An 11,847-nucleotide genomic window follows, 5' to 3' on the forward strand; every position below is an offset into this window, starting at 1 on the left:
TCGATCAAATCGAAAAGTTACTACAATTGGTGCTTAATGCGTTAAGACATCACAAATATATCAAAAACTAAAGATTTTCAAGCGTTTTCATTTGATTTTCCATATAAAACAAAGTTTGTTTTTTTTAGTAGGATAAAAATCTCATTTTTTATAATTTTAAAAATAACTGATGAAACCAAAAACTTTCTGACTTCGTCAATTTGATGTCCCATCAACCTTAAAACTTTTGATGTGTATGATTATCTGCGGACATTAAAGTTTTAGAAGCCATTGAAGTTGGAAAGTGTTGCTTGATGTCCCAGTTGACGGTATTAGAGTTAAAGGGTAATCTGTTTGAAAATAGAAAGAAAATATACATACATATGTACATGTATTCCATCTTCTTATAATTTTACAGGTTCTCTTCCAATTTGAGAGACATTAGTTACTTACACGACCTTCATGGCGGCTTGCCCGGCTTTGTTCCTAATCGTTAATCACTTTGCAATTATGTAATTTATCATCGCGTTGTGTTTTATTTCCTTCTTTTTAGTTCCACAATCAGACCAAGCCAAGACCTAATATCAGGTCCGCGATTCACGTCCCTCTAACATGTGAGCGAATTGCAGTGTTTCCTCCTCCTGGGCGGGTTTCGATTGTACTGTGCCCCAGGCACAACTTCTAGAATCTTTTTTACGATGATTGGTATTATATTTTTCCTGTTTATAATTGGGTTTAATATTTTCTATGTCGACCATGCAAAGACCATACACGCTGCCTTTCCTGCCACAGAAAAATGTTACGTTCTCAGTCTGGGATGCTGGTTTTTCTGTTTCTTGCCCATCCTGATTCCCTACCAATGGTTTCGTTCGCCTAGCTCGAATATTGCGTTCATACTTACATCTGATTCGTCACGTCACTGAAATGTGTTAGATTATAGCAAGTTTTTCTTCTATAAGTTGCCGCTTGCTGGATCTCTACTCGGGTTCTCGATTTTCCTCGGTCCATTCATGGATATCAACTGGCGTAGAAACGATACCAACCAACTACTCTCATTCACAAACCTTTTGGTGTTTTGGCTCGATTCGTCCGTTGTTCCCTCGCAGTTCAGCAGAGCATCGAGCACCAAAGGGTGAATTTTTCGTTTTCCCTCTACGGCCTTTTCCATGCGTATGTACCCTTAATACATGTACGCTTCCGATATTGACTATTCAATCATGTTGCACAGCTGGAACCGTATTAAAAAATCCTTCTAAGGTGGTTCAATATTGAATTGAGCCAACTGTCTGGGCTTTCTTTTAAATTAATGAAATCTAGATGACCCGAGTCATGTCTTGTCATGTCTTGTCATGTCTTGTCATGTCTTGTCATGTCTTGTCATGTCTTGTCATGTCTTGTCATGTCTTGTCATGTCTTGTCATGTCTTGTCATGTCTTGTCATGTCTTGTCATGTCTTGTCATGTCTTGTCATGTCTTGTCATGTCTTGTCATGTCTTGTCATGTCTTGTCATGTCTTGTCATGTCTTGTCATGTCTTGTCATGTCTTGTCATGTCTTGTCATGTCTTGTCATGTCTTGTCATGTCTTGCCATGTCTTGTCATGTCTTGTCATGTCTTGTCATGTCTTGTTATGTCTTGTCATGTCTTGTCATGTCTTGTCATGTCTTGTCATGTCTTGTCATGTCTTGTCATGTCTTGTCATGTCTTGTCATAGAGATGTACCGAGTACCGCCAAAAAACCGTTAAGCCGAATATTCGGCTCACCGAATAGTTGAGCTACGTATGCGGCCGAATACGCTGAATAGACCGAATACTCACTACAAACCTGTAAAAGTTTCAAATAATTTTCGATAATTTCATATTCAAAAGTAATGTTGTAAAAGCTACACAACCATTAAAAAATAATGGTTTCAGCAAAACATCTGAGGTGATTCCGCGTATCATTCACTGTTGATCGTAAAGCTTAGTTCTTTTAGAAATGGGACACTTTCTTTTGCTAATAGCTCGTTTACTATAGGATTTTATAACTTTTATGTGACGCATATGAAAGTTATATTCTTTAATTCTATATGTGTGGGCACGTATTTTCCAAATGGGAATCAAATTGCAAAAATCTATAAGGCTAACAGGGCTTGTGATATAGCTCAGTTGGCAAGTCTGTTGTCTCCTGAGCCGATGTCCGTGAGTTCGAGCCCTAGAGTAAACATCGAACACAGTTGTACCGGATAAGTTTTTCAATAACGATCCGCCAATTGCAACGTTGATAAAGTCGCGAATGCCATAAAGATGGTAAAACGACTATAATCGAAACAAAAAAAAAAAAAAAAAATATATATATATATATATATATATATATATATATATATATATATATATATATATATATATATATATATATATATATATATATATATATATATATATATATATATATATATATATATATATATATATATATATATATATATATATATATATATATATATATATATATATATATATATATATATATATATATATATATATATATATATATATATATATATATATATATATATATATATATATATATATATATATATATATATATATATATATATATATATATATATATATTATATAAAATTCTCTTGTAACGGTGTTTGTAGTACTACTCCTCCGAAATTACCCAAAAGATACAAGTGAAATTATTTTTAGATCATTCTGTGGGCATGCGAATCGGTTTATATTGAATAAAAACATCAAAAAGTCGCTTTAATTGTCCGTAATCATTAAATTTGTAATAAATTGAATCAAATTAAAGTCATGGCCTTCAATTTTTTCGAGATTTTCTTTACTTTGGGCGCCGGGCGGGCGGTTTGTTTTTCGTCTCTATGGTTAAGGCGTCGCAAGCAAACGTCGTAGGAGGTTAGTAACTATTGCATAGCATACTGTTTTGTGGGAATATTTGGGCGCGCATTTCTCAACCAAGCATAATTTCGATGCATGTTGTGACCACATGAAGCCTAGATGTGTTTTTTTCTTCTTGATTCCTAGATCATTACGCACATAGTAATGGATGACACCTAGATGTGAACCAAATAGAAATTTTGCCGATCAAATCAAAACCATTTAAACGATTTAAAAAAAATAACATTTTCGTGTTCGTGTTAATAAGAGAAGGCATTTTTGCCTGAAAAATATGAATTTAGTACTCATGCAAATGAAATAATAAAATGACTCTTTGCGGACGTTTGAGAAAAGAAAGTTTTTTGAACATGTACAAATGTACTTAACTGAATCGCCATTAAATTTTTAGAACAACAACAAAATCCGATGAAAATGAACCACTTTATCATAACAAAAAGTGAAGATATGCATTTTTTGGAAGAATTTAGAATTAATAAGTTAAGAAGGTACACCAGACCAAATGCAAAAGTTCAACATTTACTTAAAATTTATCAATTATTTCTTCATTCATAAATGGTTGGGCCCAACTCACCTTTTTTTCTAAATCATTCCCCGAAAACTGTTTACAGGTTCCCTGTTTGTTTACACACAATTCAATTACGTACGTAACATGCAAGTGTGTGTTTTGTTTCGCATCTTTTAGCTATTTTGGCTTCTATGAAAAGACATTAGATTCGCTTTTTTGGTAAAAAGTTTTTTTTTGTGATGAAAATAATATTAAATTCTGTCATTTCACACGGTGGCACAAGTACCAACGCTCCTTTTAGCCATGAAACATCTGAATCTGAAGCGGATATTCAAAATTATTAAATGTCGTTGGTAATGAAGGTCTTTTAGTTTAAGCGTGCTCAGTTAAATTGCAGTACCAAGCAACTGTAGATTTATCAGTGAACGTTGTTAAAAAAGGTAAACAGGAACAAGTATTGAGTTCATTTTAAAGTCTTTATACTGACGCAACTGAAAAAAAACTATTTTTTTACTTGCACCAATAAATGAGACAAATGTATACTAAGATATTTCTTTTTGAAAGAATTTGAAAGTTGAACTGTGATGATATCCGTTTGCACTTGCCCCGGTGTTTTTTTATTACAATTAACAATTAAAAAAGAAACTTGATTTTTAAATAAGGTTTCGAGGTATGTTTTTATATGAAAACTAGCTGACCCGGTGTGCTTTGCTACACCTTCCAAAAATTATTGAAATTTGTGGTCCCTAGTTATTTAACTTTTCATTCATTTGCACAAAATTCTAAGTTCAATTTCAATATCATTTAAATGTTTTTTCAAAATAATATTGCAACGTTTTTTTATTTTAAAATCTTAATATTTTTTTTTTAAATCCGTGTTTTAACCCATTCTATGACTCTGGGTTTCTTTGCTTCATAAGTTTATAGCTTATGCCATTTTATTTTTATATATGGAATCTTCGCTGTCCCTTTATTTGTAGGAGGGTCTCAAACTATCCTAGAAAAATTTTCTGAAAAAATAACATCACGGGACACTCATTTTACCTATTCGTTCTCGAATTATTATACAAATTGTGAGAGTGACCCCCTCCATCATTCCTTTAACCATAATGGAAGGAATGGGGTCTCATAACATCAGAAAAACACTTTTTGTACACAAATACGATTCCATATCATATATGGCGTCATTCTCGATAAGCTCTCGAGCTTTTGAAAAAATGTGTGACCCTTTCCCACTTTATATCTCCCCTCTGGCAGGAGAAGGGGGTCGCAAACCATCGAAGCAACATTACCCGTACACATATGCCAATTTGGTTCCATTTTCTCGATTAGTTAGCAAAATATTAAAAAAAAATATGAGTGACCCTCTTTCCATTATATCGTTCCACTGAATGGAGAGAGGGGTGCTAAATCACCGAAAAAACATTTCTTGTACTCGAATACCCTTCCATGCCAAATTTGGTTTCGTTTGCTTTATTAGTTGTCGAGTTGTGCCATAAAATTTGTACCTACTTGGAAAGAGTGAACCAAGATCAAACATTCCGTGTATTCGAATACATTTCCATGCCCAATTCTGATCTATTTGCTCGATTGTTTGAATGTCCCCATGTCATTTTGGTTCCATTTGTTAGATAAGTGCTTGGTTTGTGCTACATAATCGTATATGAGCTCCCGTCTTCTCTAACTGTATCCCCAATTGAAGGAGAAAGAAGTCTCAAATAAACTAATAACCTTTTTACGTATCCAAATGCTTTCCCATGCCAAAGTTGTTTTCATTTGCTCAAGTTATGCGAAAAATTGTAAAGGAGCTTTCTCTCTCCTCCCTATCACGCAACTGGAAGGAGGCAGAAGTACCTAATATTCACAAAAAAATACCATGTGCTCAAATACCCCTACAAACCAAATTTCGTTCCATTTGCTGGGTAAGTTCCCGAGTGATGTAAAAATTGTATGGAAAACCCTCCTCCCTTAAAATTTTACAACTTGAAGAACGGAGGGTTTTCAAAATATCATAGAAACACTTCAAATACCTTCCCTCACAAAATTTCGTTCCATTTGCTTGTTAGCTATCCAATTATGCTGAAAATTTTAAAGGAGCCCCTCCCCCCCACTTTCTATCCCCTCACGGAAGGAAGGAAGGATAGCAAATAATGAAAGAACTATTTATCGTACCAAAATAAACTTCCAAACCAAATTTGGTTTCATTTGATCGAATAGTTTTCAAGTTATGCAATTAAAAAGGTATGAAAGCCCCCTCCTTCATTCCTCTATCTTAACTGGAAGTAGGGAGGGGTCTCAAATAATCATAGAACCATTCCTCGTATTCCCCTACCCTCCCATGCCAAATTTGGTTCAATTAGCTTGATTAGTTCTCAAGTTATGTAAAAAATTGTAAGGTAGGCCCCCTCCCTCCTTCCTATCGCCTCACTGGAAGGAGGGAGGGGCACCTTATATTCATAGAAACATTCCTCGTACCCAAGTACCCTCCCATGCCAAGTTTGGTTTGATTTGCTTGATAAGTTCTCGAGTTATGAAGACTTACTACTTTTATATGAAAGACCCCCTCCCCCCCTTCCTGTTTGAGGGAGGGGTCTCAAACCATAATAGGAACCTTCCCCGGCCTCCAATACCCCCACCTGCCAAGTTTCATGTAAATCGGTTCAGTAGTTTCGGAGTCTATAGGGAACAGACAGACAGACAGACAGACAGACAGACAGACAGACAGACAGACAGACAGAAATTCATTTTTATATATATAGATTTCCAGAGAATAGAATGAACATTTGAAATCATCGTAGCCTTAACAGATTACTTCTTTTCAATCAATTTAATTTTTTGAAATCGGCTTTTCAATCAAATGTTATTGAATCTTGAAAATATCATCAAAACTGTACAGGAAATTTTGAAATCGGAACACCCCAATGCTTCAGCTAGAATTTTCAAAAACAATGGGCTAAATTGGACACATATGTCCTTCAGGATCAAAAAGAAAAAAAATGCTGTGATTCGGTTGAATAACAAAAAATCTAAACATATTTCAAAACCTTTTGTTTCCTTGGGTTGAAGTTCAAAGAAATTTAATTTGAATTTTTTGCTGGAATAATAAAAAAAACGGTGAACCTTTTTTTCGGACATAATTTTGGTGGAAATATTGATATCAACTCAAACTGCTTCGGAGGTTGAAAATGGTGAACAAACAGCTGCTTGAAAATATTTAAAATCTTCTCATATGTTTTTTTATTTCTTCAGTTCTGAAAAATATACCATCCAAAGCTAAAAGGGTGCTGAAAGTGCTGCGTTAGGCAGATAATTGAGCAAGTACTCCCAAAATTGTCCCGATATTCAAAATTCTTATTCCATTAAGTTTCATATGCAATAAATTCCAAATAATGAGAAACTTTTGATTTCAATTTAAACCTTCAAGTGAACTCGAGCGAAGGAGAGTAATCAACTAAATGGTTTTCAATAAATGAAACATAGATATTATCAACACATAGTTATATTTGGAACAAGTTACAAAAAGGGGATTTAGCACGAGGCTTGCCAAGCTCGACAGTTACGTTGAGTGCTGAAAAAAGCGAATTTACAACGGAAAGCTTAGCTGATATCATTCAGCAATATTCAAAAAACCGGAATCAAAGAAAAGTAAATAAAAAAGTATTCATGTAAGATGCATAAAAGAGTTATTTAAGGTAATTGTTTGATAATTTAAGTAAAGACCCGTAGAATCGAGTTAAAATGTTAAGGTTTGATTTCGATATAATTCAGCGGAACAATCCGAGTGAACCGAAAGGAGGTAAAAAAAGCATGGACATGTTCACGAAAGCGAGTCATTAATACTCAACATTTGATACGTTTTGAAAGATAAACAGCGAAGAAAATATGGACAATGGGCGCCAAGTTTAAAATGGTAAGACGAAGTTTACCGGGTCTGCTAGTATATATATATATATATATATATATATATATATATATATATATATATATATATATATATATATATATATATATATATATATATATATATATATATATATATATATATATATATATATATATATATATATATATATATAGGGGAGAGTGGGGATACTTGATCCCCTTTTCTTATTTTCGCCATATCTTTTTGGAAAAATGTTGCAACTCGCCGTCTTTGACATTTTCTGACAGCTTGTAACTTCAAGTTTCTATGCTCCAAAAATTAGAACGATACTTGAACCCGTTGATGAACTAGAAGCATTTTCGTGGGAGTAAAAAAAATGCGATTTTTCTGAAGTTAGGGGAGACTTGATCCCCTATTGAAGGAGACTTGATCTTTTATTCAGGAAGCCCTAATCCTTGTATAAAAATCAAACAAAACCCCAAGATAGAATGTTAATTGACTATTTTGATCATGTTTGTTCTCATTTCACAACTTATAGCAGACATATGAAGAAAATTCTATAACTTTGTCTCAACGCTAATAACATTGCATACTTTAAGGCGCTATTTTTTGTAATTAAGAAAAAATTAATTATTTTTGGTCTTTTCTCAGACAATTCTTTGATAAATATTAGTTTTTGGATAAATATTAGTAATTTCGTAATCAGCAATCATAACGATCAATTCAGAAGAAAAATATGCCATTTGGAAGGGGGATCAATTGTACCCAACTCTAGGGGATCAATTGTACCCATTATCAACATTTTAGAAAACTTTTTCTGAAAAAAGTTGAGAGTTTTCCATTGCTTTAAAAATATGGCGTTATGAAGTTCATTTTACGCTCGAACGATTGATACATTGGGACAAATATTTTTTTCATAATTTTCCCATGTAAGGAACATTTTGAAGTGATGAAAAAAGATCTTCAAGTTACATTTTGTGAAATTTTTCAAACAAAGTTCAATTACTCAAACAATTATTTTGTTAAAATTTTTTAAACTACAAGCATTGTTATTTTGCTCATTTTGGCACATTTTTCTAGAACATTTGATCTTTGTAAGACATTCCAGTTTCGAGATATAGCTAAGGAATCAAGTATCCCCAGGGATCAAGTATCCTCATTCTCCCCTATATATATATATATATATATATATATATATATATATATATATATATATATATATATATATATATATATATATATATATATATATATATATATATATATATATATATATATATATATATATATATATATATATATATATATATATATATATATATAAGGCTAACACATGTTCCTAATATGTGGATTTTTTGCAGTGCTGTAATCGGAATTTCAAAATTTTGGCAGCATTTTGTTGCCTGTAAAAAGTACTATCCGAAATATTTTTTCCAAAATTAAAAAATTACGCGATTTTGGGATATTTACAATGCAAGAGAAAATGAATAAAATAATTTTGCACAGTTTCATTCAAAATGCATCATAATCAAATTGATAGCTGACAAAACCGTTGATTATTCGAAGAATTACTGTATGTGAGTGGTGGAAAAGTATGCAAATACTATTAAAAATGTCCACAAAGTTCAAATCAAGCATTGGAGTGAAGCATAAGATCGGCAACTTCGGCTAAGGGTCATCAGGGAAGTCAAGTCTCATACTAACATGTTTATTTTCAACAAGCAAAAAACTAAGGGTAGATAGCTGAAATTTCCAATTTTATTATTTCTCCGATAAGCTGAAAGTGTTGCCTGGTAATGAGTCATTCAAACCACACCTCAAACAATAAATTTTTGCTGGTTCCAGAGCTCGTAAGCTGTATAGCCGGTTCCGAGGCTATGGGACAGATGATTTCTGATGAACGATAAAACTTATGAAATACAATATTTTAAACAAATTCCAGCGTTTGAATCTTATACCATGTCTGCTCGTGGCAAGGTCACGAGTATATTAAAGTATGTATTTGCTGGTTATTTTGTATAAAATATTATGATTTGCCAAAATTCTGCTCCTGATGAAAGAAATAACAATATTGAAAACGAAAACTATGGTTTTCGCTGTTTTTAAAAGCCTAAACAGAGAAATGTTTTATGTACCCTTCGCAAACTACGATCTATACTAACAGATTATACTTTAAGTTTAATCTTATGATGGTTTTACTTCGTTATTGTCAGATTTTGCCAGCAGAAATTCCATTAAAAAAGCTCAAAAAGTCGCTCAAAAATAATCAAACCAGTTAATTTCGAAACATCTGTATCCACTAAATTGCCCTCAGTTTCTTTTAAAAGAGAAGTATTGGTCCGAAAAGTAGCAGAAATGGAAGGAAGAGGATGTAGGCACCTAAAATACGGATTAGACGAAATATTAGTTTGAAAAACTGATCATTATCATGACTGAAAAAAGTGTGCGCTAGCCGATGGGAGGTACCAAGAATAAAGTAGAATTTATTCTTACAAAGAACGATAAATAATATTTTTTCAAATTTTTTCATGAACTATCATAAGATAACCTTCATTTCTTTCGTAGAAAGTTTTTAGATCAAACGAAAGGTTTTTGAGTTACACGCATTCGTAACTGTCCCATTTCTAAAAGAACTAAGCTTTACAGGAGAATGCTGACAAGTATCGCTTTATATTTTGATTATAGTTTATTCCCAATTCTCTGGATATATTCAGGCTTGCCCATAAATCCATTAATGATTACAAATAAGATTTAAGCTTTTTTCTCGAAAAATGGGTAGGTACATCATTAAGGGAGAATGAGGATACTTGATCCCTGGCGATACTTGATTCCTTCGCTTTATCTCGAAACCGGAATGTCTTACAAATTTCAAATATTCTAGAAAAATATGCAAATAGAATAAAGCAACAATGATATTATTTTAAACAACATTTTTATAAGGTAGGTACTTCAAAATGTTTCTGACATGAAAAAATTATGATAAAAATATTTATTCCAATATTTCAATCGATAGAGTATAATATGAGCTTCACAATGCCATATTTTCAAAGCAATAGTAAACTCTTAATTTTTTTTTTAGAAAAAGTTTTCCAAAATGTATGATATGGGTTTCATTGGTTCCTAGAGTCCAAAAAGATATATATTTCTTCTGAATGGATCGTGATCATTGATTATCACGAAATTAGTAATATTTGTCCAATACCTAATGTTTAACCAGTAATTATCTGTAAAAAGGACTAAAATACTGTATTTATAAAAAACTAGAAAATTGCTCCTTAAAGTATGCAATGAATGTAGGGTAGTAGAAAAACTTTTAGAATTCTCTTTGCCTGATACTTACAAACTGTGAAACGAGAACTAATATGGCAAAAAATAGTCAACGGACCTTTTATCTTTGGATATTGCTAGAGTTTGGCGTAGGGTCAGGGCACCCTGAATTAAGGATCAAGTATCCTTTAACATAACAAATATCAAGATTTTTTCGTCTCATGAAAATGCTTGTAGTTCATCTATAGGTTCATGCATGGCCGTAGGAACGGGGGAGGTTTTGGGGATTAAACCCCCCCCATGAGGGTCCAAAAAAGAAAGCGAAGTATTCTACTCTAAACCAAAAATTTTAAATTCATAATCAAATTATGATAATAGAGCAAAGATTTTCAAGAGTAACTATCTGAACTAAAAACTAATACAAAAACCTCAAAAACCCATTTCAAGTTCAAAATTCTGCTACAATATTTCAAAATTTTCTCACTTGTTCATAGAATAAGGTTGTCAGATTTTTTTCAGCATGTATCCGGGCCGGACAAATCCAGGCTGTTTTATATAAAAACCTGGCAAAATCCGGGTACTTGATTTCAAAATTGTCGACCAAATCCAGGCAAAACCGGGAAATTTTGGTCAAAGCCTTGAAATTGGTCATCAATAATCTATAAAAAAAACTTAAATAAAAACCCTTTTATGATCATATTTTGGAACTTGTTGCAAAAATTTTGGACACATGTATAAAAAAAAATACAACAAAATTTGTTTTTTTTAAAGTTTGATTTAAGAATGAGAATGAGAACAAACCTAGACAATATCTGGGCTTTTCCAATGAAACCTGGGCAACTGGGTCGGACCAGACTTTTTCCAAATTTTATACTTAATATCCGGGCCAATCCGCTGAAAACTGGGCAATTTGGCATCCATATCATAGAAATTCAGATCTGAATATTAAATTTTAAATTAAACCCATTTTGGAGGTTCTGGTTCCATATTCATAAGACCAAAATTGTATTTCTACATATTTTTTTATTTCTGATTTTGTATCAAGTTTAGGATTCTTGATTTTCAGTTCGAATAATCATACGAAATAAGGAATGAAAAGCTGCTTTGAAATCCTTGTTCGAATTCGGTTTTGCATTTCATATTAAATTTGAATCGTGTTTTTCGAAAATCAAATGCATTTTCAATATTTTGATAATAGTTTTCCGGATATGGAAACAGAAAAAAATGGTTTTATATTCAAATTCGAAGTTCTTAAACTTCATTCTAACACAAAATTTAAACATTTAAAGCTTCTAAGTGGCGAT

Source organism: Uranotaenia lowii, chromosome 2 (assembly GCF_029784155.1).
Source record: "Uranotaenia lowii strain MFRU-FL chromosome 2, ASM2978415v1, whole genome shotgun sequence".
NCBI lineage: Eukaryota > Metazoa > Arthropoda > Insecta > Diptera > Culicidae > Uranotaenia > Uranotaenia lowii.